General features: G+C 39.9%; 1 pseudogene; it reads right to left on the bottom strand.

Moving 5' to 3' along the window:
* Positions 1-19,970: 19,970 nt before the first annotated feature.
* Positions 19,971-21,336, bottom strand: Tdg-ps3 (thymine-DNA glycosylase, pseudogene 3; annotated as a pseudogene).
* Between the last annotated feature and the right edge of the window lie 2,336 nt (positions 21,337-23,672).

Consider the following 23,672-nt stretch of genomic DNA (forward strand, 5'->3'; position numbering starts at 1 on the left):
ATGGATGGGCCATCACTGGTGCTCAGTGTTCATTAGGCACTCCACTTGGTAGACTGTGATGGACAGATTGCATGTGCAATCTCCTTTCTGCCTCTCAAAGTTGTCAGTTCTGGTCTGGAATATGAGGGCTGAAAGGTTCACTGCTCTTCTCAGAGTTCAAAGGGCACCCAAGTGTTATGACCTACTGCCTCCCATCCCCTCCTTTTTAAATCAAATCTATACTTTGACTGGATTTTGACCTTCACTTCTGGGCTTGTATGTACTAGTCAGGGTGATCCTGCTTGTGTTCCCATTCCAGGGGAAGGCACTGAGGGAGGAATGAAAAAATGAAACTTGAAGGTATTAATTTTTTAACTCCCAAACCAGTTGCTGTGCCTGTCACTTTAAATGTCTGAATTTCATTAGGGTTGACAGAGATGAGCATCACCTCCTAATTGAGGGCTTGTACCCACAGCTTGGCAGCACCAGCTTCATTATGGCATGAGCATAAGGTCCCACGCCCCAGGTCAGTGTTCTGAGTAGCAGTATGCTACTCTTACAGTGGTGTAGGTAAAAGAAGTAGGTTGATGTGCATGCCAGTATGCAGTATCTTCACACCCATCTTCTTCCTATTCTTTTCTTTTCCAGGCCCTATTCTGAATCTTTTCTGCTAGAATAATTACAAGCATCCACACCCCTTATAATATAAACAGAAGAGATTAGATGATGAAAAAAGAAGAAGAAAAATAATGAGAGAAAATTGAGGAATGTGATGGGAAAGAATGACCAAATAGACCACATATCGGATCTCATTTATGTGGAAACTCACCATTTTGATATTGTGCCTATGTTTGTCTGCTTTCACGCTGCCCCGCAGTTCAGTTACTTGTTAAAAAGCAATAGCTTTGACTCAAAATCATGCCCATTTGTATAGTTATATGCATACAAAATTCACTCACACCACTAGATTTCAAGTCTCTTATGTGTCACAGTTAAATCGCAATTGCTCTCAAATTAGTTCAAAGGAGATATGATAATATTGCACATTCATGCTGAGTACAAACTTACTTTTGGCACTGCTGCATAAAACACTTACATAAACAAACAGCTGTGTGCAGATGCAATGAACATTCTCAACATATGCCCTGGGCTTCCTGATAAGTGACATGGCTTTCATAACCCCTGAGTAAAAATAAATACCAGTTTCTAACACAGCATATAGTATTTGAAAAATTACAAAATATTTTTTTCAACACAGAGGTATTAACTTTGTGGGGTATGTTTAATGCAACCAAAGCTATCTTGGAAAGTAAAAGCAGTGAATAACATTTGAATAATGGAGTTTCATGTTTTTTATATATTTCTATCACTATGCATCTGACCATGATCAAGTAATACATAAACTGGTAATTAATTAGAAAACACTGGTTTGAATAGGTACATAACAAAAAAGGCTATGCTATTTAATAGCTTATAATTCTAAGGGAAAACTATTTCTTTTGAAATAAAAACTCTTTGAAAAACAGTTTTCCAACATCTAATGAGGTATAGATAGATTCGTTCATATGTTCTCTTCTGTTTTTTCTTTTTATTATATTTATTGTTTAAACATTTTTAATTTAAATATTGTCTGATAATATTTTCTCTTCCCCATGTCCTTCTAGGTCCTTTCCCCTCCCTACTCATTTTATTGTTTGTTTGGTTTTTTGTTTATTGTGGTGGTCAGAATAAAATATGAATGATTCAGTTCCACATTGTGGATCCCAGGACTCCAGGCATCATGCTTGTCAGCAGCTGCCCTCATTGGCTAAACTGTCTTTGTTCTCATACACATTAGGAATTCCAATCCTAGATCTGTGACCTAGAGAAACTCATGCATATATACACAAATAAAATGACCATAAGACAGCATAAGCATTCACCTTGTTTATCAACTGGAGAAAGGTGGATTATGAGCTAAAGATCATGTAGCTAGATAGCTAAATATGACAATGAATTTTATCAAGATGAACTATGATAAAGCAACAGAAGTGGATTATGAGCTAAAGAACATGTTGTATTATAGAAAAATATGACAATGAAAAAGATGAGTACAATATGATTACAAAAAAATGTCCGCATGCATAGACATCATGTTTAAGTAGTAAACTACAAAATTCTGTCAACAGGACAACATAATAATCATCTCCCAGGAATGCAAGAGAGATTTAAGAGAGAAGGCAATGGAGTGTGAGTGGTTTCCTTCTTCCTGACCTGTCACTTGCATTTATATTTTATATACTTTTGCTTGGCTTTGCTTGTTTCTCCATAATAAGGAAATATCTCTTAAAGGCAGCATTTTTAACAGTCCGAGCTTATATCCCTTAGCTCTCCCAAAGGAAAATGTGCAGTACTTCAGGCAAAGTGAATTGGTCTCCTTTGAATGTAGCCTGAGTGAGTTGCCATTTCTAAATACATTTTCTCACTCAGAATTACACCCCACCTCTCGCTTCCAGTGTCCTCGGTTTAATGTTTAGATTCTATCTTGTTTGCAGTAGGAGTGCACTCATTTATAAGAAATGATTTCTAATGTTGATGTTCTTGAATTGAGGGACATTTGAGGTCCAGATTCGTACCTTCAGTTTCAAATCCTGTCCTTCTTTGTTTTTCTACCAGCCCTTGTCTTCCATGTTAGTCCCTTGTTCTGTATCTGGATACATATCTGGAGAGCTGAGATGAGATCTATGCAAGATTTCAGAAGTCCGCGCATAGTCTTTTATATTCCAGAATTACTCTTCTTATATCTTGCTTCCTAAAGAAAAATTTTGTGAAAAGGCACCATGGCGACAGCAGCTCTTATAAAAGAAAGCAGTTGACTGGGGCCTACTTACAGTTTTCGAGAGTTTGTGGACTGTTGTCATGGTAAGAAGCATGATAGCATACAGACAGACAGGATGCTGGAGAAGCAGCTGAGAGTTCTATATCTGGATCTACAGGCAGCAGAGAGACTCTGAGTTTGGTATAGGCTTTTAAAGTCTCAACACCTCCCCTCCTCTCCATACATCCACATTCACTTTCTCCAAAAGGCTACACTTCATAATTTTTTCAAAAACTTCCACTACCCAGTGACCAAGCATTAAAATCTATGAGACTATGGGGACCATTCTTATTCAAACTATCACAACTGTCTTATCTTGGTGTCTTAGAGTTTTACTGCTGTGAATAGACACCATGAACAAGGCAACTCTTATCAGGACCACACTTAATTGGGGCTGGCTTACAGGGTCAGTAGTTCAGTCCATTATCATCAAGGTGGGAACATGGCAACATGCAGGCAGGCATGGTGCAGGCAGAGTGGAGCACTCTACATCTTTATGTGAAGGCTACTGGCTTCCAGGCAGCTAGGATGAGGGTCTTAAAGCCCATGCCAACATTGACACACCTATTCCAATAAGGCCATACCTACTCCAACAGGGCCACACATTCTAATACTGAGACTTTTTAGGCTGAACATGTACAAACCATTACACTTGGCTTTTAGTCTGAATGCATAGAGTCCATTACAAAGGAGAAGGCATGGGCACAGGCAGCTCCATGTTGCTTAAACTGAACAAATGTAAGTCCTTATCTTCTCATAGCATAGTAAAACAGAAAGCAAGCATGGGTACGGGTATAAAACATAGCCTAATCCTCAGGGACCCTACTCTTCTAATGAGGAAAGTTTGAAAAGCCTTCCAAATTACCAGCACTGTTCATGTACCAAGTTTTCAAGAACTTGAACTTCTGGGAGACTTCTTATTCAAAGCACAACAGTTTTGTACACCAAGAGTCTACCTTGTCTGCCATCAAAGAACTTTGCTTTGTACTAATCTTCTTAGAAAATTGAGGAGGCAGTTGGTATAATTTTCAGGACATATCTCAATTTTTAGTTCATGCTGAATTACAAAATATGGGGCATTTCTTAAACACAAATTTAAGCTGGGTATTTTACCTATTGGATTTGGCTATTGAAACTATAAAACTCTTCATTCCCAGGATTAAGACTGTTGTTCAAGAAAAGGAGAATGGATGAGTATTGCGGTGAGAAAGGAACAATTGTTTCCATTTCATTTCTTTTCCACAAGAAACTGTTCTTTGACTTCACTACTAACATGCCAGAAATGGACAGACTGAGGTAGCCTGTAATGACCTACGACAGTAGGATTATTAGTCAGCTTTCATCTGTGTTTTCACTCTTTAGTTTTGCAGGGCCATGCATTTCTGGATAGTAGCCCCATACACCTCCCATACTTGCCATTATTTCAACGACCTTAATAAACATCCTCTGAAATAGCAAAAGGGAAATTCCAGAAATAACCATTTTATAACATATTGGATTTAATTTATTGAGACAAAGTATCATATATCCTACATTGGTTTCAAATTTCAAACCTACTATGTTGCTAAGGCTGCCCATGAACTTCTAATTGGTCTAACTGTACATTCTGTATGCAGAGATTTTAGTCTATATCACTACAGTAAGTTTATGTCATATTGGGGATGAAATACTGGGTTTTATACATTCTAGGCAAAAACTTTACCAACTGCTAAATATTGTTTAGTCATGTGTGTGTTTGTGTGTGTATGTGTGTGTGTGTGTGTGTGTGTGTGTGTTACATTAGATAGTATAACAAAAATATGTCATCTAGCCTTACCTTTTGACTAAGAGATCCATTCTGGATACATCACCTTCATGTTAGTATGTTAGAAATCTTTCTCAGATGTCAGATCAACTATTGGGACATTAATCTTCTTTGTTGAACTCACCCTTATTTTACTTAATAGTTATCTCACAGTACAAGAGCAATGATACAGTTGCCTAAGGATTGATGCAATGGATGTGCCAGTGTGCAAAATGCCAAAGGACAGAACACCAGCCCTGGGTAGCTGCTGAAGGGTACAGAATAAAAGCATAATGTATATAGATTTGAGCTCTACTCAAGACTTTTACTCTTCTACTGATGAACTTAAAATATATTCCTACAAAGAAGTTGGGATTCCTGAATGTATTGTTAAGTATATCGTCATGTGCGCTGTCAACGGATCCCAAAAGCAATGGCTCATTGGAAGAAAAACCAGTACTGCATGCACTTTTCTGATATCTTTTCTCAAAATGAGACCCAATTGCCCTACTCTGCTAATGGAAAAGCAGAGCAGTCTTTAGTGTCCCTGAGGTTTTCTTACATGGCATCCTACTCTTGTTATTTAGTTAACCATGTCTGTGTTTTCTAAAAGGTTATTTTTCACTGGGTTTAGTGAGATACAGGGACTGTCATCCCTTGAATGATTGCATATAGGCTTCCTGAAAACTGGACTCAACCTTGCAAGTTCACAAACTCCATCAGATAAGGAACCTAATACTGATTAATCCATGATCATGAGGCAAACTAGCCAGAAGTAATCAAAACTGAACTGCTGTCTCCAAAATTTATCAAAAGCTGAAAGTCTAAAGAACTTAATTGTGTAGACAAAATACATATGAACTTGGGTGTACACAAAATAATGTACACCAAGATGAAAGTGTGTTACTAGTATCTCCGCAAAGGTAAAAGGCACTGTGGATGTCTACCAATTTTTACACACTACATTTAGGCACTGGATTTGTCTACAAAGATTTATAGGTAATTCTGGCTTTCTGACCTTAAAAGCTATTAAGCACCTGTATTGTGTCACATTCTCTTCTAGACAAACAGAAATGTGATAGTCATTAAGACAGAAAAGGTCATTGCTGGCAGGGAGTAAGTTATGGCAAAATAAACATCCACAAAAGGAAGTAAAATGCAGAGGATGTGCTCCAATCTCAGCTTGAATAGAATCAAAGCATAGAAATTGCTCTCCTACTGTGGAATATGTAAGAGAATCAAGAGTTGGGATTGAAAAGTAGAGAAGCTAACACATGAGTGTTCTCTAAATAAGAGGCAGACAAGACTGTCCACTCTAAGTAGTAGGTAGCAGAAATGTTAAGGGTCGGACTGGAGCCTAGAAAACAGTAAAGAATACATTTAAAGAGAAAAGCATGGAGGTGCAGAACCTCTCTCTGGTACCATGTACAGGGTTCATGGACTGTATATTTATATAAACCAGTATGGATAAGTTTGTGATCTTTTAACCATTTGTAAATATACAGATTGTGTCTCTCCATGATCACAGCTACTGGCAAAGACAAAGTTTAAGATAACTGGGTAAAGATGAGGATGTGGGCAAAAATCAGATGGGCTGGGAAAGCAGGGATTGACTCCATGTTGGCACCTGTTATTAAATACTTCTGAATAGTCAGTGACCAAATAATGACTCTCTGTGATGATAAAGGGAACATCCATCCATTAGCTGAATATTACAATCCTTACCATGTAAAAGTAGCTTCATCAGAAATTACAAGAGGTTGTTTTAGTTGCTCCAAGGTTTTTTTTCTACCAATGCAAAAACACTTTTATTAAAAGAAAAAATAAAGCTCCCCAATAAACACATAAAACTAAAAGCGTAAAAATTATTCTTTTTTAATTAACTAATTTACACCCCAAATGCTGTCCATCCTCTTGATCTCCTATCACAAGGTTCTTCCCCCTCATTACCTCTCCTCTTCACCTCTATGAGGATGCAACCCCCAGCAGGAATCCCCCACTCTAGTGCGGAAATTTTCTGCAAGATTAGGTGCATTCTCTCCCACTGAAGGAAGACAAGGAAGCCCTATGCTACATATATGCCAGGGGCCTTGGTCCAGCCCATCTATGCTTTTTTTAGTGGTTCAGTCTCTGAGACCTCTCCTGGTTCCAGGTTAATTGACACTGTTGGGCTTCATGTGGAGTGGTCATCATCTTTGGGGCCTTTAATGCTTTCCCTAACTCTTCTATATAGGATCCTGACCTCTGTCCAAAGTTTGGCTGTGGGTATATGCATCTGCCCAGTCAACTCCTGGGTAGAGCCTCTCAGATAACAGCTATGTTGGCTCCTGTCAGAGAGCACAACACATCCCTGATAGTGTCAGGGACTGGTGCCTGCCCATGGGAGAGGTCTCAAGTTGACACAGTCGCTGGTTGCCCATTATTTCAGTCTTTGCTCCATCTTTGTTCCTGCATTTCTTTTAGACAGGACCAAGTTTGGGTCAAAAGTTTTATAGGTGTTTTGGTGTCCGCATCCTTCCACTGGGGGTACTGTCTGGCTGGGAGAGGTGGTCTTTTCAGGTTATATATCTCCACTGTGGGTCATTTCAGCTAATTCTACCCACACTGACTCCTGGGATCCTCTCCCATCTCAGGCCTCTGGGACATCCTAGAAATTCTTCTCACAGCCACGATCAGCAGCTGCATATTTCCATTCACTCTCTTATCTACCAATGCCTGATCCTGCCCTTCTATCCCTTTGGCCTCCTCTCTCCCAACCTGGTCCTCCATTCCCCTGCCTCCAATGACAATTTTGCGCCCCCCCCCCCACAAGTGGCATTTAAGATCCTCACAATGTGGGTTGCCCTGGTGCTCTTTCTATTTTGATGCTAATTATGTTTCCCCAAGAGGGGCTGCCTAGGACAAGGAGTGAATGGCAAACTCAGGTGACTTCATCAGAACCTTCTCCCCATTTTAACTTGTAAAGTAAAGGATAGAGCCCAGTGGTTGGGCAGGGGAAGGGAAGGTGCAGCTGAAGGGGGAGGGGAGTAGAGAGAGGGGATGGAGGCAATGGAGGAAAAGGAGGGAGAAGGAAAATGGAGCTGAAACACATGGCCTAGAGATACCACAAGTGATAAGGGATCTCATAACTGGGAAATAGAGTAGTGTAGTGGTCAATCTGTTCAATCTAGGTACGCAGTTTGTATTCATATTAATTAAGATGTGTTTTCATTGCATGGGCTTATTTGGGTTGGAGAATTTACTGCAACATCGCTTGGTCTTTCCTGTTAAACTTATTTCGGTCTCTGGGATGTTTCATGGGTCTTCTGTACTTTTTGGCTAATTTTCATTTATCTGTGAATACATACAATGGATGTCCTTTTGGTTATGAGTTATCTTACTCAGGATATTTTCTAGTTCCCACTATTTGCCTGAGAATATGTGATGTTCTTGTTTTTAATAGACAAATAGTATTTCATGGTGTAGATGAACATATTTTCTTTATCCATTCTTAAGTTGAGGAACATCTAGGTTGTTTCCAATTTCTAGCTATTACAAATAAGGCTGCTATGTAATAGTGAGACAAGTGCCCTTGTATTGTGGAACATCTTTTGGGTATATGCTCAGGAGCAGTATAGCTGGGTTTTCAGGTAGAACTCTTCCCAATTTTCTGAGAAATGGTCAGATTGATTTCCAAAGTGGTTATACATGCTTACACTCTCACCAGCAATGGAGAGGTGTTCCCCATTCTCCATATCCTCACCAGTATATGCTGTCTGCTAAGTTTTTGATCTTTGATATTCTGATTGGTATATGATGGAATCTCAATATCATTTTGATTTCCATTTCCCTGGTGACGAAGGATGCTAAACATTAATTTAAGTGCCTCTAGGCCATTTGAGATTCCTCTGTTGAGAATTATCTATTTAGCTATCTACCCTCCAAGGATTTGAAACTGTACTTGGTTTTACGGTCTACAAATATAGTCAAAAGAGCTACAACAGGAGTCAATTTCAGAAGCAGTTATTAGACGAAGCTTGACCTTTTCAGAGATGACTTGTACAAAAGGGATGTTTAGATTGGAGTGTGACTTCCACACACCTCATTAACTCAAGTGCAATACGTGCTTAGACACCCAAGAGCCAGGAATAAAAGGTGCTAAGACAACCTGAGTTTAAACTTTAACCAATGACCTCACCACAGAAAGTATCATTTATGGCCAGAGAAACTACAAAGATTAATTACAATCTCTGCTTCCCTGGCTTTTAGCTTTCCCTCTGGAAGGCTATAAAGAAAACAAGCCATAATTTGTATCTCTTCAGATTAAAATTAAGCCCATAGCAACTAAGCCACTGTTGATGGTTACATGCTAACCCTAGCCAAACAACTCTAGCCACTGTGACAGTGGGAAGCAAATATATGTTTGTATCTGCAGAGCTCTGGCTAAACATGCCCAAGTGTCTAATGCAAGCTTGAAAGTAGTGCTTGGACTCTGGGGTCTACAATGAACTGTAACTCTAGTTCTGATATCCTGACATGTATATCTTCAGATTTATTTTATTTTATCCCTTTTTATCTTATCTGTCTTAGGTTGGGAGGTTTCATCAGGGAGTTGTCAGCAGACTAATGCCAGGATACATGCTTAAATTCAGATATAATAGCACACAGTCACCAAAATATTACTGGCCTTGAAAATGTTTCACATCATCTCAATTTCTTCAACTATAAATCAAAGAAATGCTACTCAATAATTTTTAAAGGTCCTTCCAGATTGAATGTTATCTGGCTTTGAAGATGGTGCCTTTGTGGCCTCTATGTATCTATCAATGTCTTCTCAGTAAACAGTGCACTCCATACGGAGTCTTGAGAGAGGAGTGGGAAAAGACTAAGAGTAAAAACCTTGGATTTCCATCTGGAAATACTGTTACCTATAATTTTCTGTGATAGCATAAGGGTATCATATATCCTTCCTCCTGTTAGGTTAAATAAACTTGTATGAAAGAGTTCTGATTAACATAATGAGATCATGAGATATTAGACATATATAAGTGATTCAACATCATGCCACCATTGTCTTTTGGAAGTCTAGGGTCTGAGAAAGCATCACTGAGATTGAGAGTACTGTGTTTACAAGACCACTAGGAAGATTAGTTTACATAGAGTGGATCTTATATTAATCATTTTCAAATAGTATTTTGAGAGCCTCAAATTTAGACTTCCCAAAATAAAAAATAAAGTCAATGAAAACAGAATATTGAAGATAAAACTGTTTCTTAATAAGAAATTTTACAAACAAAATTAAATACTAACATGCATATTCTAAAAAATCTGTTATATGTAACAAAAATCAATATCTAGAATAAAGAAAGAAATATTAAAGGACAGTTAAACTTAACTAAAGAGAAAAAGAAAAGAAAGGAAGTAGGAAAGCAGGTCAGTGATGCAGCATGATGTAGAAATTGTTACAGAACAGGAAAGGTAAGCATTCTTCTTGAGTGTTCTTCTGTTTTGTACATTTGTACTTCTTTTTACACATAAATTTAGTTATATGGATTTATGTGACTGTGCTAGACAAAAGTGTAGTCTTCTATCATTGACAACAGATGTCTCTGGCTAAGAAAATCTACTAATAAGTTATTAGAGATTCTGAATTGTTCTGATAGGATAATTACATGGTTAAGAACTTAGACACTGCACAAACTGGCTAACATTAAATGGTCAGGTTGAAACAGAACAAGGTTTCAACGTAAGAAGGGTATTTTAGAATCTGAGCCATTCTGTAGGGACATTATTGTTTTAACATGTTGAGACATTGAGCCACAAAACAAAGACCTTAAGAAAAAACAATTTGAGCTCTCTCTGCTCCCAAACCCCGTGGGAGAGAGACCTCACCGCCTGGTCAGGTGGGCACTCCTGAGGCTGCAGAGCAGAAGAGACCACCAACACTGCCCACCCCTGCCCACATCCCTGGCCCAAGAGGAAACTGTATATGGCCTGTGGGTTCTCTTTCGGGAGGGCCCAGGAGCGGCAGGACCCCTGCACCTGAGACACCGCCGGAACCTGAAGGGACAGACCGGATAAACAGTTCTCTACACCCAAATCCCGTGGGAGGGAGAGCTAAACCTACAGACAGGCAGACACGCCTGGGAAACCAGAAGAGACTGCACTCTGCACACATCTCTGACGCCAGAGGAAAACACCAAAGGCCATCTGGAACCCTGGTGCACAGAGGCTCCCAAAACGGCAGCACAGATCTTCCTGGTTGCTGCCGCCTCGGAGAGTTTGTAGGCAGCACCCCACAATCAAACTTGAACAGGTAAGACCAACTTTACTGCTGCAAGTGACCTGCCTGGTGAACACCAGACACAGGCCCACAGGAACAGCTGAGGACCTGTAGATAGGAAAAACTACACGCCCAAAAGCAGAACACTCTGTCACCATAACTGACTGAAAGAAAACAGGAAAACAGGTCTACAGCACTCCTGACACACAGGCTTATAGGACAGTCTAGCCACTGTCAGAAATAGCAGAACAAAGTAAAACTACACATAATCTGATGGCAAGAGGCAAGCACAGGAACCCAATCAACAGAAACCAAGACTACATGGCATCATCGGAGCCCAATTCTCCCACCAAAGCAAACACGGAATATCCAAACACACCAGAAGAGCAAGATCTAGTTTCAAAATCATATTTGATCAGGATGCTAGAGGACTTCAAGAAAGACGTGAAGAACTCCCTTAAAGAACAAGTAGAAGCCTACAAAGAGGAATCGCAAAAATGCCTGAAAGAATTCCAGGAAATCATAAATGAACAAGTAGAAGCCCATAGAGAGGAGACACAAAAATCCCTGAAAGAATTCCAGGAAATCATAAATAAACAAGTAGAAGCCCATAGAGAGGAGTCACAAAAATCACTGAAAGAATTCCAGGAAAACACAATCAAACAGTTGAAGGAATTAAAAATGGAAATGGAAGCAATCAAGAAAGAACACATGGAAACAACCCTGGATATAGAAAACCAAAAGAAGAGACAAGGAGCTGTAGATACGAGCTTCACCAACAGAATACAAGGGATGGAAGAGAGAATCTCAGGAGCAGAAGATTCCATAGAAATCATTGACTCAACTGTCAAAGATAATGTAAAGCAGAAAAGGCTACTGGTCCAAAACATACAGGAAATCCAGGACTCAATGAGAAGATCAAACCTAAGGATAATAGGTATAGAAGAAAGTGAAGACTCCCAGCTCAAAGGACCAGTAAATATCTTCAACAAAATCATAGAAGAAAACTTCCCTAACCTAAAGAAAGATATACCTATAGGCATACAAGAAGCTTACGGAACTCCAAATAGATTGGACCATAAAGAAACACCTACCATCACATAGTAGTCAAAACACCAAACGCACAAAATAAAGAAAGAATATTAAAAGCAGTAAGGGAAAAAGGTCAAGTAACATATAAGGGCAGACCTATCAGAATCACACCAGACTTCTCGCCAGAAACTATGAAGGCCAGAAGATCCTGGACTGATGTCATACAGACCCTAAGAGAACAAAAATGCCAGCCCCAGGTTACTGTATCCTGCAAAACTCTCAATTAACATAGATGGAGAAACCAAGATATTCCATGACAAAACCAAATTTACACAATATCTTTCTACAAATCCAGCACTACAAAGGATAATAAATGGTAAAGCCCAACATAAGGAGGCAAGCTATACCCTAGAAGAAGCAAGAAACTAATCGTCTTGGCAACAAAACAAAGAGAAGAAAAGCAATCAAACATAACCTCACATCCAAATATGAATATAACAGGAAGCAATAATCACTATTCCTTAATATCTCTCAACATTAATGGCCTCAACTCCCCAATAAAAAGACATAGATTAACAAACTGGATACACAACGAGGACCCTGCATTCTGCTGCCTACAGGAAACACACCTCAGAGACAAAGACAGACACAACCTCAGAGTGTAAGGCTGGAAAACAACTTTCCAAGCAAATGGTCAGAAGAAGCAAGCTGGAGTAGCCATTCTAATATCAAATAAAATCAATTTTCAACTAAAAGTCAACAAAAAAGATAAGGAAGGACACTTCATATTCATCAAAGGAAAAATCCACCAAGATGAACTCTCAATCCTAAATATCTATGCACAAATACAAGGGCAACTACATACGTAAAAGAAACCTTACTAAAGCTCAAAACACACATTGCACCTCACACAATAATAGTAGGAGACTTCAACACCCCACTCTCATCAATGGACAGATCATGGAAACAGAAATTAAACAGAGACGTATACAGACTAAGAGAAGTCATGAGCCAAATGGACTTAACAGATATTTATAGAACATTCTACCCTAAAGCAAAAGGATATACCTTCTTCTCAGCTTCTCATGGTACTTTCTCCAAAATTGACCATATACTTGGTCAAAAAACGGGCCTCAACAGGTACAGAAAGATAGAAATAATCCCATGCGTGCTATCGGACCACCACAGCCTAAAACTGGTCTTCAATAACAATAAAGGAAGAATGCCCACATATAAGTGGAAATTGAACAGTGCTCTACTCAATGATAACCTGGTCAAGGAAGAAATAAAGAAAGAAATTAAAAACTTTTTAGAATTTAATGAAAATGAAGGTACAACATACCCAAACTTATGGGACACAATGAAAGCTGTGCTAAGAGGAAAACTCATAGCGCTGAGTGCCTGCAGAAAGAAACAGGAAGGAGCATATGTCAGCAGCTTGACAGCACACCTAAAATCTCTAGAACAAAAAGAAGAAAACACACCCAGGAAGAGGAGAAGGCAGGAAATAATCAAACTCAGAGCTGAAATCAACCAAGTAGAAACAAAAAGGACCATAGAAAGAATCAACAGAACCAAAAGTTGGTTCTTTGAGAAAATCAACAAGATAGATAAACCCTTAGCCAGACTAACGAGAGGACACAGAGAGTGTGTCCAAATTAACAAAATCAGAAATGAAAAGGGAGACATAACTACAGTTTCAGAGGAAATTAAAAAAATGAACAGCTCTTACTACAAAAGCCTATATTCAACAAAACTTGAAAATCTGCAGGAAATGGACAATTTCCTAGACAGATACCAGGTATCGAAGTTAAATCAGGAACAGATAAACCAGTTAAACAACCCCATAACTCCTAAGGAAATAGAAACAGTCATTAAAGGTCTCCCAACCAAAAAGAGCCCAGGTCCAGACGGGTTTAGTGCAGAATTCTATCAGACCTTCATAGAAGACCTCGTACCAATATTATCCAAACTATTCCACAAAATTGAAACTGATGGATCACTCCCGAATTCCTTCTATGAAGCCACAATTACTCTTATACCTAAACCACACAAAGACCCAACAAAGAAAGAGAACTTCAGACCAATTTCCCTTATGAATATCGATGCAAAAATACTCAATAAAATTCTGGCAAACCGAATCCAAGAGCACATCAAAACAATCATCCACCATGACCAAGTAGGCTTCATCCCAGGCATGCAGGCCTGGTTTAATATATGGAAAACCATCAACGTGATCCATTATATAAACAAAGTGAAAGAACAAAACCACATGATCATTTCATTAGATGCTGAGAAAGCATTTGACAAAATTCAACACCCCTTCAGGATAAAAGTCCTGGAAAGAATAGGAATTCAAGCCCATACCTGAACATAGTAAAAGCCATATACAGCAAACCAGTTGCTAACATTAAACTAAATGGAGAGAAACTTGAAGCAATCCCACTACAGCCAGGGATTAGACAAGGCTGCCCACTCTCTCCCTACTTATTCGATATAGTTCTTGAAGTTCTAGCCAGAGCAATCAGACAACAAAAGGAGGTCAAGGGGATACAGATCGGAAAAGAAGAAGTCAAAATATCACTATTTGCAGATGATATGATAGTATATTTAAGTGATCCCAAAAGTTCCACCAGAGAAGTACTAAAGCTGATAAACAACTTCAGCAAAGTGGCTGGGTATAAAATTAACTCAAATAAATCAGTAGCCTTCCTCTACACAAAAGAGAAACAAGCCGAGAAAGAAATTAGGGAAACGACACCCTTCATAATAGACCCAAATAATATAAAGTATCTCGGTGTGACTTTAACAAAGCAAGTAAAAGATTTGTACAATAAGAACTTCAGGACTCTGAAGAAAGAAATTGAAGAAGTCCTCAGAAGATGGAAAGATCTCCCATGCTCATGGATTGGCAGGATTAATATAGTAAAAATGGCCATTTTACCAAAAGCGATCTACAGATTCAATGCAATCCCCATCAAAATACCAATCCAATTCTTCAAAGAGTTAGACAGAACAATTTGCAAATTCATCTGGAATAACAAAAAACCCAGGATAGCTAAAACTATCCTCAACAATAAAAGGACTTCAGGGGGAATCACTATCCCTGAACTCAAGCAGTATTACAGAGCAATAGTGATAAAAACTGCATGGTATTGGTACAGAGACAGACAGATAGACCAATGGAACAGAATTGAAGACCCAGAATTGAACCCACACACCTATGGTCACTTGATTTTTGACAAAGGAGCCAAAACCATCCAATGGAAAAAAGATAGCCTTTTCAGCAAATGGTGCTGGTTCAACTGGAGGGCAACATGTAGAAGAATGCAGATCGATCCATGCTTATCACCCTGTACAAAGCTTAAGTCCAAGTGGATCAAGGACCTACACATCAAACCAACACAGTCAAACTAATAGAAGAAAAACTAGGGAAGCATCTGGAACACATGGGCACTGGAAAAAATTTCCTCAACAAAACACCAATGGCTTATGCTCTAAGATCAAGAATCGACAAATGGGATCTCATAAAACTGCAAAGCTTCTGTAAGGCAAAGGACACTGTGGTTAGGACAAAATGGCAACCAACAGATTGGGAAAAGATCTTTACCAATCCTACAACAGATAGAGGCCTTACATCCAAAATATACAAAGAACTCAAGAAGTTAGACCGCAGGGAGACAAATAACCCTATTACAAAATGGGCTTCAGAGCTAAACAAAGAATTCACAGCTGAGGAATGCCGAATGGCTGAGAAACACCTAAAGAAATGTTCAACATCTTTAGTCATAAGGGAAATGCAAATCAAAACAACCCTGAGATTTCACCTCACACCTGTGAGAATGGCTAAGATCAAAAACTCAGGTGACAGCAGATGCTGGGGAGGATGTGGAGAAAGAGGAACACCCCTCCGTTGTTGGTGGGATTGCAGACGGGTAAAACCATTCTGGAAATCAGTCTGGAGGTTCCTCAGAAAATTGGACATTGAACTGCCTGAGGATCCAGCTATACCTCTCTTGGGCATATACCCAAAAGATGCCCCAACATATAAAAAAGACACGTGCTCCACTATGTTCATCGCAGCCTCATTTATAATAGCCAGAAGCTATTATCTGGGAAAGAACCCAGATGCCCTTCAACAGAGGAATGGATACAGAAAATGTGGTACATATACATAATGGAATATTACTCAGCTATCAAAAACAATGACTTTATGAAATTCGTAGGCAAATGGCCAGAACTGGAAAATATCATCCTGAGTGAGTTAACCCAATCACAAAAAAACACACATGGTATGCACTCATTGATAAGTGGCTATTAGCCCAAATGCTTGAATTACCCTAGTTTCCTAGAACAAATGAAACTCAAGACGGATGATCAAAATGTGCATAAGCTTCACTCCTTCTTTAAAAGGGGAACAAGAATACCCTTGGCAGGGAATAGAGAGGCAAAGATTAAAACAGACACAGAAGGAACACCCATTCAGAGCCTGCCCCACATGTGGCCCATGCATATACAGCCATCCAATTAGACAAGATGGATGAAGCAAAGAAATGCAGGCTGACAGGAGCCGGATGTAGATCTCTCCTGAGAGACACAGCCAGAATACTGCAAACACAGAGGCGTATGCCAGCAGCAAACCACTGAATTGATAGTAGTACCCCCGTTGAAGGAATCAGAGAAAGGACTGGAAGAGCTTGAAGGGGCTCAAAACCCCATATGTACAACAATGCCAAGCAACCAAAGCTTCCAGGGACTAAGCCACTACCTAAAGACTATACATGGACTGACCCTGGACTCTGACCTCATAGGTAGCAATGAATATCCTAGTAAGAGCACCAGTGGAAGGGGGAGCCCTGGGTCTTGCTAAGACTGAACCCCCAGTGAACGTGATTGTTGGGGGGAGGGTGACAAAGGGGGAGGGTGGGGAGGGGAACACCTATAAAGAAGGAGAGGGGGGAGGGGGATGTTTGCCTGCAAACCGGGAAATGGAATAACACTCGAAATGTATATAAGAAATACTCAAGTTAATAAAAAAAAAAAAAAAGAAAAGAAAAGGAAAAAACAATTTGAATCCAGGCGTGGGCATAGATCATAATACCAGAGCTGATGCTTGTCTGACCATCTGGGGAGTTCAGGAGCCTCTAGTGGCACAGTGAAAAAGTCATGTTGCCAAACCCTTGAATATCAGATAATATGGATAATTTAAGTGTGAGTCATTTTACCTGTGTCTCTAGGCTTATCTAGATGCTAAACTCTGTGGATTAAGCAGAAAGAAAACAAAAAAGGAGTGGAAGGAGGAGGAGGAGGAGGAGGAGGAGGAGGAGGAGGAGGAAGAGGAGGAAGAGGAGGAGGATAAACCTCATTTGTTTTTTTAATTCTCCTCAGAGCTTATATTGTGATACTTTCTTCTTGGGAGTACTATGCAAAGAAAAGTCAACAAAATAAACCAAAAATGTTTTTTTAATGATATAGTTTGGCTTAACAAATTATTTGAAGATGCTTAAGCTGTCTGTAAGGACATGTGTACTTTAAAAACACATGTTGATTTCAAGTTAAACTCAATTCATATCTACTTCCTTACATTCTTGTATGTTTAAGGATAGATTTTATACATATTTTTATAAAAACAAAACTAAAAACAAAACAACAAAAATGACAACCATTTATCAGATTTTTGCTTGCCAAACATTATATTTTAGAGAGTTTGACCAAGGCCTAAACATATTTGAGGGTCTTTGGTATCTTAGGTACACAGTTCTGTTTTGCCTAATCATAGCTAGATTTCATTATGTGCTCCATAAACATTTCATTGCAATTTCACAATGCCATTGACATATTGCTGCCTTAGCAGTCAAAACAGCTCCATTTGTTCAGTTTGATCAGCAGTGGTAAATTGAGTATTTGGGAACTGGGAAACTTGTCTGCTTGAGGCTGAAAATGACCTGGGGTGGTCACTGCCCCTTGCCTGAGGTTTCCACTACTCCTGAGAGATAATGCACACTTTCTCCCATGCCAAGAGCTGTCCTGAGGCAGTCTGTCAGCAGAATAGTCCCACCGCAGTACTCTAAGTCTTCCTCCTGTTTCTTTCACTTCCTGTGTGCCTCTCATACTGCATCAGCTCTAAACAAGTGATGAAGGAAGGACCAGAGGGAATGTGCTGCTCTGCTATGCAGGAGGAAAGAAGTGATTCAGGAGTCAGAGTAACCTCATCAGGCAGCCATCCCTTCCCCTCATACCCTGTGGTTCAGAAGGTGTGCATTACATACTTGCCGGAGTTTTCTGGATTAGTAACTTTTCTATTCTCTGCTTCAAATGTCTGACAGAAGAATCTTAGGAAGATTTTATTCTGATTCAAATTTTATTACATTTTATTAATTCTTTTGTGTTTGTGTTTGTCTTTGGGAGGGTGCCCTGGGAGTCAGAAAAGGACACAGGACAATTTTTTTTTTAATTCTCAGTATTATTTATTGAAAACAAACCCCACCCTGCCATGTCCAGGCACTGACACTCACTACTCACCATATTCAAGGAAAAGCACCAGGACAATACTCAGAGGTCCTCACGCCTGCTCTCCAGAGTCATAATTTAAAGGTATTTTTCCATGGAAAAGATACAAGATTTACATACCAATGCAGTACCACATGCTTTACATAGTCCCATGAAAAAAATAATTCAATTGATCTAATCCCTGATGCAAGGCACCGGCATAAAATGCCCAGGTAAAGAGCAGCACAGTGTACCTTTCAAAACACATGATTTGTACACAGCCTCAGTCAGACAGAAGGTACAATAAAATCCATCATTTCCACAGCTAAAGTTATGTTAAAATTTCTAAAGAAATTGCTTCTCTTATTATTCAAAGAGGCTATGTAACCTCTGTGAAATACAAAACCCTCATGGACATTTCATATTGCAAAACCAGCATGCTCCAGGGATATGCATCAAGTCAAAGTACTCAGGAGTGGTTAGGAGTGAATGCACAAGGCATTTCTGAATACCCATGTTTAATATCCACCAGCCCTGGTAGGTTATCTGTAGCAGCATGAGAAATGCATTAGCAATCACAAAGGGACAAATTCCAATCAACTTTTTCATGAGACTCACTCAGGTCACAGTAATCAACAGCAGTGACAATGCTTTTTAAATCATTCACTAATGATTAGCTTTACCTAGGAAGAAAAGTTCTGTATTAATACATCTCCTGTACACAGCACCAGTACAAACAGGATTATCAAACACCTGCAGCATCATGTTGCTCACTGGAAAGTTCATTTCTTAACACTTTTCACGTTGAGGATAAAATTAGAACAGTGATGAACACAGACCTGGTTCAGTAAAACAGAGGAGTGGCAGGTTGTACAAGTTCCACTGGTTCTCAGAAACCTACCAGCTCAGCAGAAGTTTCTGTTTCTGAGAGGATTAACACACAAGAGGCAGAGGCCAATGGCAGGGCTCAAGCCCCATCAAGTATGGCCATACTTTGTTTCTCTTACCAAGCAACTGCCGCATACAACACTGGGAGAGTAAGGGGATCTGCATGTGACTGCATACCAGAGTACTGAGTTCAGCCCCAGCATCGACTCCGTGGAGGGTTAGTCAGCTTCAAATATGGAGACTGGCACACCAGCCTTTCCACCAGTTTGATTCTTACTACCATACCTTTCTTAGGCATTTAAAGGGATGAGGGCATATATACGTATGTATAGTGAAGAATCAACTATAAATATTCAGACTGTTGCTTTTTTTAAAATTACATACAGATCAAAGTGACTCCTCAAAGAAAACCAGCTTCTTCATAAATGAAATATAGTATATAAAAGGTTGAATGACGTGTAATTTAAATACAAAACTCAATACAAAACACCCTATTTTTTCTTTCCAAACTACACAGGTTCATACAATTGATTCTACCACAGAACTGCTCTCTATATCGTTACACCACTAGCATAAAAGTACTATTAATACTACAACTCTTTAGTTAGCAAACTGAGGTTCTACGTCCTGACAACTGCATTAAGACAGCATTAGTGTGCCAGAGCTGAGAGGCATCTTCGCTAAGCAAGTCCTCCTCCTTCCTGCTCTCCTGTCCCACAATTATTAAAAGAAGGGATCTGCTCTGCGAAGGACTGCGCCATTCACTGCACATTCGGAACATTGCTGGGAGCCGATTCTCCTCTCGGCTCTGCACTGTTGGCTGTTAGCCCATTTGAAACAAAGCCACAAGGCTCACCATTACACGGGGCTTTCACCATATGCGCGGCCATATGCTACCTCCTAGCCTGGATCATACTTTTCTTCCTTAACAGCCATCTTCTTTCCATCCTCTTGTATGAGCTGTAGGTCAAATGTATTCTGCACTTCCTGAACGTCCATGTTGTGTTCAATTACTTTCAGCTGATCTCTTGAGTCCTTCAGTTTAATGTAGTCATGAACTTTGTCCTGGGCTCGAGGAAACCGAGCGCATCTGGCGCTGGAAGACCACATGAAGTAGCAAAAAGTTTCTGTGTCTGGGATCCTGTGGGGTTGAAGGCCAAATTATGTATACAGCATTCCACCTGCATGTACACATGCAGGCCAGAAGAGGGCACCACATCTCATTACAGATGGTTGTGAGCCACCATGTGGTTGCTGGGAATTGAACTCAGACCTCTGGAAGAGCAGACAGTGCTCTTAACCTCTGAGCTATCTCTTCAGCCCCCAAAATCCCAAGTTCTTAACCTTTACTCCAAAAACTTCATTAATGAAAATTTCATAAATACATTTTCCATTAAACACTGCTATTTGTGGCTGATACTGCTACATTTTCTACACTAGGATACGCCCTATTTCCCAAAATTCTTTACTAGACAGATCCTTGATGCCTGGCGTTGTCTGTTCTACCACGTTGATGAATCTGATGCCTTATTTCCCATCCGTGTGGTCATCCGTGTGATTCAGCTGCACCTCGCTCAGTCCGGATATGAACAGACACTTCCAGAAGTGATGATTCCCTTGGTAAGTAGCCATTATTCCTGGGCTTAATGCCAATAATCTCAAAATCCAGATTGAAGGTCAAAGTGTCAGAAAGAATCGTGGTCAGAAGCTCAGCCTCAGAGACGCCCTTTAAATGGTCCACTTTCCTTTTCACTTTAAACGGGTCTGTGATTTTTCTCTTGTTTTTCTTTTGATTTTGTGGTCTTGCCGGGATTTATTTGATGCAGCGGGTTTTTTGGGCTCCACTGGGTCTTGGGGCTCTACTGCTCTGGTTTTCCGTTTGCTTTTCTTTGGAGCCTCCGGTACAGGTTCCTGGTCAGAAGCTTCTGCTGGCACCTGCAGTCCAGTCGTGACTGCAATGATAGGAGCCTCTGCCATCATTTGTTGAAGTGGAAATGAAAACAAAGCTTGAACTTGTTCTAGAGTATAGCTGTGTGCGGCCTCCATGTCCAAGGCAGCGTCACTGAGGGCTACTCCTGCTGAGCCCCCAAGAGCCTCCTCTGCTGCATGGCCTGCAGACACACCACAGGATCTGGACAGACAGCACTGGCCTCTGCCCCACCTATGCTGCTACATCACCCTGGCAAGTCCCACAAGACAACTTCTAGGTGTTGGTTCTCTCCTCCAAGCCCTGGATCCTAGGGATCTAACTCAGGTTTCCAGATTTGGCAGAGGTACTTTTATCTATGAATCTGCTTCCAAGTCCAATTTTGCTAAAACTGTGAGGGTTCAGAACACCCTGTCCAGGAAGTCACAAAGACTTTAGAACAAGCTGGACATAGAACATCGCAGTTGGGAAGGACCTAAAGGTAAATGTTTGTCTTCAGGTCCCTTTTCCCTCAGTTCTGGTCTCTAGGTCATAAAATACTGTTTCTCACAGTTAGAATAAACCTTCCTACCTCAAGTAATCCAACCTAAAAACTCCCTCACAGGCACGCACACAGGATCGATGTTGAGATAAGATCTATAGAGTCAAGATTAACCATGCCATTTCCATATTGTCCTAGTAGAACTTACCACAAAACTAAATCCCATGATCCTTCAAGTCCCAATTCAGGTGCTTATCAAAGTCTCATCACCCTCTTACCATTTTTTTCATTTTTAATGATCAGTTATAGTGTTTGTTTTCATTTCTTTTAATTTTAAATATGTGAAACAAAAATAATGTTGAACTTTAGGCTTTCTCCTTTTATTTTGTCTTACTGTGTAGTAGGACTTCAGCAGGTAAAGTGAGGTTCATGATAGACAGTTACAGCTTCTGAATGGGAATGATCTGAGACAAGATTTTATAGTAGTCTTAGTTCTTGGTCATCATGAAAAATTCAAGGAGACATAAAGATGCAGCAAGAGTTACTAAAGTGAAAGCAATTGCATTCAAGGAGAAGCTAGTGGTCCTTCCAAGCTAACTCTGGGCCAATGGAGTCTACTTTCTGTGGTGGTTTGCCCTGAAGTTATCTGTATTTTGATGCTAATTCCACTGCCCCAAGAACAGCTGCCTAGTCAAGGACTCAGAACTCAGGTAACTTCACCAGAACCACCTCCCCATTGAATTTGTAAAGTACAGGTGAGGGGCAGGTACAGGATAGAAGGAGGCCTATCATTGGAGGAGAAGGAAGGATGGGCAGGAGAGAAGTTTGAAGGAAGAGGAGGAGACTAGGAGAGAGGGGAGACAGGACAGAGGAAAGAGAGGGGAGAAGCCATGGCAGGTGATGTTAAGATTCTGCTCTGTGTATTTACAGGTTGTTATCAATGTTCCTAAGGGATGGATGGTACCGGGCTTTGTATGTTTAAGTGGGCAATTATATCTTACCAATTGCGTCAAAGATTATTGTGTTGTGTTTTCTTTTATGTGAAGGTTTGAGTGTAGGAAAGTGCACGGCTGAGATGTGTTTCCGCCAAGATATCTAGCAGATATATTGGGGCACCGCAGTGTGGACCTAGTGGGGTAAAAGACACCGATACCTTTTTTTATTTTTATATTTTTAAAACAACAACTTTCCTTTAATTCATTCGTTTGTTGTTGTTCTTGTTGTTTTTTTTTTTTTGTCCTCTCTCTGTGTCACTACTGGTCTACTTAAAGATGACCAGCCCCTACTTTCATTTATACTTTGTTTTAATTAGAAAGTGTTTACTCCTTTCTAAGACTGTTCCAGTTCTCCTGTCCTTGATCTAGTGACTGCCTGCTTCTTACTTAACATGTGATGCTTCAGTATCACACCAGGACTCTGACTTGAACAAGTCTGTTCACCTTTTGCATAATATTTTTAAAATTATAATTATATTATTCCCCCTCCTTTTTCCTCTCTTCAGCCCTTCCCATGTATACCCCTTGCCCTTCAGCAAATTCAAGGCTACTTCTTTACGTAGCTTTTCAAATACATAAATGCAACCTATTCATTCTGTATACTATTACCTACTTCTAGATGAATTCAAGGTTGACCAAATTCAAGATAACCAAACTGGGGCTGTTCCCTGTGAAAACCATTTTTCTCATTCTCAGGCATTTCCTGGTAGCCAATAGTCTTTGAGTAGGGTTGATCCCCTGTAAGATCTTCCCCTTCTATGTAGCTAACCCATTGATGTTGCCATTGCTACAGCTCTATTCTAACAGCTATGCTGCCCTTGCTACAGCTCTATTTGAACAGCTTTGCTGATGAGACTTCACAGGTGGAGTCACTCTGATACTTCTAAGAGAGACAATATGACAGCGAAGATATTCATTAATCTTTTCATGCTATTTTCCAAATAATTTACGAGTCGTAGATGCAGGAATTATTTATTCT

The sequence above is a fragment of the Rattus norvegicus genome, chromosome 17 (genome assembly GCF_021556685.1).
Source record: "Rattus norvegicus strain SHRSP/BbbUtx chromosome 17, alternate assembly SHRSP_T2T, whole genome shotgun sequence".
NCBI classification, from domain to species: Eukaryota; Metazoa; Chordata; class Mammalia; order Rodentia; family Muridae; genus Rattus; species Rattus norvegicus.